The sequence below is a fragment of the Phragmites australis genome, chromosome 2, assembly GCF_958298935.1.
Source record: "Phragmites australis chromosome 2, lpPhrAust1.1, whole genome shotgun sequence".
Lineage (NCBI taxonomy): Eukaryota > Viridiplantae > Streptophyta > Magnoliopsida > Poales > Poaceae > Phragmites > Phragmites australis.
In genome coordinates this window covers 4,459,605-4,465,604 of record NC_084922.1, presented here as the reverse complement: position 1 = coordinate 4,465,604, position 6,000 = coordinate 4,459,605, and positions in this window count along the sequence as shown.

Genomic DNA, 6,000 nt, shown 5'->3' with positions numbered 1-6,000 from the left:
GAACTATTTTTTCTTCCAAGGCAGAATCGAAACGCATGGTGGAATGCGGGTTTTTTGCAAACTAAGTCACATAATGCAAGGATGGTGATCGAAGAGAGAGTTGCGAGTGAGGAAGTTAAGTATATTATGCCTAAGGTTTGGGTGCAGTTCTGCAGTTTGACCAAGGAGCTAAGTGATTTCCTTATCATTTGGGTTGTGGGCTCCCGGTTGGGAGTAACTTAAATGGTGGATATGAAATTTACTAGAAAGCATGACATCGTTCACATGCAAGTTTCTGTTTTAGATCCAAATTTGATTCTGAAATATGTTGACATGGTCATTGGTGATTATCTAAATGAGCTGATTTAGGGTTGAGCCAACGAATAATGAAGCAATTCCGGTGCCTATTAGTATGGACAATGCAGGGGATAATGATGGGAATGGAGAAATGGAGGAGGATGCTCAGATGGAGGAGAAGAATGCAACAGGTGAGGTCTCGGGTGAAAAAACTCAAAACAGTGAAGCTCTGGAGCGTGGAATTCCCTCACAGCATGCTCCAGCAAGAAAACATGCTACTGATGAGGCTCAATCTTCTGGCAGTCTGAGCAATTCTGCATCAGGAGTGACGCTTGCTTTTCTGCTGGGTGCTTCTGGCGGACTAACCAAGTTTGCACCAGAGGTGACGCCGACATCTCTGTTGGGTGCCTCTGGCGGGCTGACTAACATTGCACCAGGGGAGACATCGGTTGTGGCAGTGGCTGGGATGGCTGGTCTTGAATCCCTGGCTGCCATTCCAAAGGCTTCAGGTGATGCGATGCACAGGAGCAAAGCAAGTGCCGGGCAAACACAGTGGATCAACACTCGTTGGACCGGGTTTCGAAGTTGAAGTCTGGCCATGGTCTAGAGGAAGGTAATTTTTCCAATTCGATTCTATCTTTTTCAGATGATCATATTGCTTATAATATTCATAGCATTGGGATACTTTTGGGTAGTAATTAGTTTAATTGATCAGTCTATTGGTAAAATTAAGGATTATGAAATTATGCATTTTAATCATGATAAAAAAAAGTGATAAGATATTGGACCTTTTAGATATGGAAGAGAAAGAAATATCAACAAGTCCTAGTTAAGTCTACGGCCCATAAAATTAATGGGGTTCGAGTTGGACGAAAATTCAAGACAACTAAGCATCATTCTTGATGAAAGGGGTCTTTTGGAATAGCAATGGGTTTAAAGACCCAAAAAAGCATAAGTATATTTCGAACCTATCAAAAGAACAAAGATTAGATTTCATTGCGATATCTGAAACGGGAAGGGATTCCTTTTCCGATAGTTTCCTCAAAAATCTGTATGGGGGGAGGGTGGAATTTATGTGGCATAGTAAAATACCTAGAGGCAGATCAGATGGTATTTTGCTAGGGATCGATCTTGACACATATGACATAGGGGGCATTGCAGAAGGGGAGTATTATGTTAAATTCCAATTGCATAATCAGTTGGATGGTTATAAATGGGCTTTGATTACGGTCTATGGTCTGGATCAAGCTGACTTTAAAGACCTTGTCTTATCAAAATTAGTTTAAATGTGCACAAATGAAACCTATCCTATTCTAATAGGTAGATCACTGGTTGGTAACAACTTAACACTTTGGTATAAAATAGTGGCTCAAGTTATGCATATCCATTTGAATGATAATCATGATGTTTTTAGGTGAAATTTACATCAAAATGGATAATTTTTAGTTCATTCAATGTACAGGGACCTTGTAAACAATGAGAATATAGAAACGAACAGGGTGATGTGGGAAATGAAAATTTCGTTAAAAATAAAGATTTTCTTATGGTACCTAAAGAAGGATGTTATTCTTACCAAAGACAATTTAGCAAGATGAAACTGGAATGGAAGTAAAGCTTGTTGCTTTTGTAGTAGCAATGAAACCATTCAACATATTTTTTTGGATTGTCATTTTGCAAAGTTTCTATGGCGAATGGTTCAAATTGCCTTTAACTTGAATTTACCTTCCATTATGGATAATCTATTTGGAGATTGGTTAGTGGAAAGGGGAACACAAGAAGAAAAAAAACCTGCTATTAACTAAGACATCTGCTTTATGTTGGGCTTTATGGATTGACAGAAATAATATGGTTTTTGATAAATCATCTTGTAAAACTTATATGCAGGTAATATACAGAGAAAGTTATTGGCTCCGGTTCTAAGCGCTATTGCAAAATTGTGATGAAGACAAGGAGATGACTCATCTTGCATGCCAGACTCTTGAGACTACGTTGATGTAATTGTTTGTCAACAATGGATGAAGATTTAGGAATAGAATACTTCTTAATAAATTCTCTTTATCCGGGTTATGTTAGCGTTTATTAGTCTAAGTTTCTCTACGATCATGATATGTGATATAGATGCGATATTTTGTAATAAGTTCTGAAGCTGGATGCAGTCATACTGAAGGCTGTGATAATTGTATTCCATTATCTAAAAAATCTACCTTCATGACGACAAGTGCAACACCTTCAAATTAACCTCCTGATCTTGAGCACAATCTAACCCACATTTAGAATGCATCGCGTTTGAAATATATAGATCAATTTTTAGAAATATCAAGCGGTTATTTACTGGTTTTGGCCGAGTTTGACTCCTCGTCTTCAATGTTAGTTGGGGTATATCCCCCAAATATCGAAATTTTTGACACAAACAAGAAAAAAAAAGAGAAGTGCTAAATCACAAGTGACTAAATTTAAGGAAACTTTCAGGAGACCATCCATGACATTTGGATTCAAATCGAACGATTTGCACTGTTTCTTCTACCTTCAGACTTTGTTCATGCAGTCATGCTCTCCCGCCTCCATCATCTCCGACGACTCCCTGTCGTTGGATCTGCTCCTCTCACCCCTCTTGCGCTAGGCTCGATTTGTCGGACGGGTTCCTTGATGCCCTCACTGTTGGCACCGCCCACCGTCTGTCTGCCGCTTGTGGTCCTCGCCACACCACCAACACCACCAAACTGTAGCCCACCGTCTATTCAGCCGCCACCCCGGGTCTCTTTTTAAGCCCAACGGACCTCCACGGCACCCTAAAACTTGAAACCCCTAATGGTGTTCATTTTTGGTCGACTGAAAACCCTCTCATTTTCAGGCATATAAAGAAAAGGAGGTGTGAAAATAAAACATGCAATGTTTCAAGCGGGTCTAATCGGTGTACAAATTCAGTATGGGCGCTAGCTAACTAGTTAGAACTACTAACAGAAGAGGAGGCCAATTGAAGCCTGCAGTAGTACTCCGATATTAATGACGATTCGGAAATACCACCAAGAGGAATCTCGAGCTAAAACAAGTACATACAAAAATAATTGCATTAATTAAGCACGTACGCTTCATTTGTGAAGACGAAGGACATGAGCTGGAAACAGGAATATATATATATATATATATATATATATATATATATATATATATATAAGGTGAGAGTACATACACCCAGGAGTACATACTAGTTTTCCTATATATATATATATATATATATATATATTTGAAGGAGGCGGGGCTGACGGCCCCCATTTTTTTCTAGTCAGGTGCGAGTTCCAACACGGGCCGGGGTAGCGAGACCCCGCTCACCTAGGGATTTTTTTATTATTTAAATAATTTTTTTAAATATATATGTTTATTTTGAAAAATTATAGATCTAAAGTCTGGTTGCAAAGAGCGATAGGGATATGTTGCCAAAATAAAAAATGTTACACTCTAATACTCTTAAAATTTAAAATATTATCTAAATAGTCTTGAAAAATTCTTAAAAAATCATGTGGTATAGAGAATGCTATTATCTAACTTAAAAAATACAACTCAAACAATTACTTGTGAAATGAGAACGAAAAAAAAGACAATTTTAGATCCCTAAAATTTGTTTTTTTTCTTGTTATACAAGTCATATGTTTGACTAAATTTTTTTAAGAGCTAGATGATAGTATCCTTATACTATAAAATAGTTTTCAAAAAATTTTATAACTAGATTAATAGTGTTTTGAATTTTGAGAGTATTAGAAAGCCACATTTTTGTATTTTTAAACCTATCTTCCGTTGGAGGGGTGACATGTAGCTTGGATTTGTAATTTTTAAAATAGGCGTGTATATTTTTTAATTTAAAAATAAAAGTTAAAAAATTCTTGAGCTAACCGTCGTGAACACACACACACATATATATATATATAATATATATATATATATATATATATATATAATATATATATATATATATATATATATATATATATATATATAGCATATTTGGTACTTCCGGGAGTATACACTCTCACATATGTATCTCATTACATAAGAAGTATCACAGGTGATAAATGGTATCTACATAGAGCATATGAGTATATAAGATCATCCAAGTGATATGCATACTTTTTTTAAGTGGTTTGTACATATTTTTTTAGTATATTACATTTTATGTACAAATACGAAGGTATAATCAAAATCTATTAAAATGGATGGATTTCTTTTCAATTTTTTCAGGTAATTCATATTGGAGTATCTTAGAATGAGTATATAAATATACTCATAGTGATAAAGGAGTATATCCAGTTTATTTATGTGATATATTATAGTGAGGAGTATGTACTCCGAAAGTATATATATATATATAATCACACAATTCGCAAATATATCCATGTTGTTTCGCCGTTTGTGTTTCGAACAGCTGTATAGGTATAACGCTGAATATATCATTCGCGGGCGTGGCAGTATACAAGAGAAACAACAGAGCAATGTAACTGAAACACTATACTTTGTTCATTCAATATTGAATTCATAGAGTTCAAGTTTCATCAAATACAACACTCTGCTCCACATACACGTACACGCACACTATCTGACTAATTTTTACATCTCGCAATTGCTTGTCCTGGTTCCCGTGGCCTCGCAAGGTCCCCGGTTAATTATGTCCGACTTCCCGAACAACCTCCGATTAAGCTGCATTGCACTGGTCACCGTTAAGTCGTCTCTGAGTCTACAAAGCTATAGTCACATGCATCACAGACAAAGTAAAGTGAGCGTTAAACAATAAATAAAAGTAACAGATGGGACAAACATTCTAGCATGAGCTTGGTGGACTGTTTATACATCCTGGGTCATCATCGGCCACACAGGCCTCAGACATTCCAGCCCCTCATCATCGGCCGTAGCCTCAGGTATTGCGAGAGAATAGAGGGAGAAAGAGTCTAGCGACACGGCAGTTCACCAGCTACAACCTGTCAGGAGCCCGACGAACTGCACGACATCTAAACTCCTATCTACAGCCTCTACACTCAACCCACAACAACTCAGCCACTAAGGCAAACACCACAACGACATCCAAAAATCAAACTGTCGGGCCTCCACAAAGTCATTGGCCGCGGCACAGGATTCAACCTATTGGTCATCATCAGCCCTTTAAACAAACTATCAATGGAAACAGCGGCAAAAAAAAAACAGAGCCTCAGATCACAACTTATCACACCTCAAAAAACTTTAACAGTAGAGCATGTAAAAGGCCGTAGCAGCAAAAAAGTAGGTCGGTACAGCATGAGCCTCATCTTAACTGAACAGCCAGCAGACATAAGCAGTGTACTGACAAGCATCAGGAATACAACATGGGGGGGGGGGCTCAACACAGGTGAGCCTTCAGGAACATAGGCAACAGAGGAGCCAATACATAGCTCCCTCTCAATAGATGAAGAGCCACATCATTCAATACAGGCGCCAGGCAACCACATAGGTATAATTCGCATGCGATTGCCATACCAACAGAAAAGGCACATGAGCATCAGGGCAATGACAGTGTGCCAACTCATCTAGTCAGAGAAGTGAATGCCCTAAGATTAGTGGATGGGGGGGGCAACAATAGAAGGAGCCCACATGAAACAGCCTAAAACAAAAGAAACAGAGACCGAGCATTGCCACCATTAATTTAGCCAAACAAAGACCGAGCATCACATATAATCAAGGACGGCTCAGTAAGCTTAATAA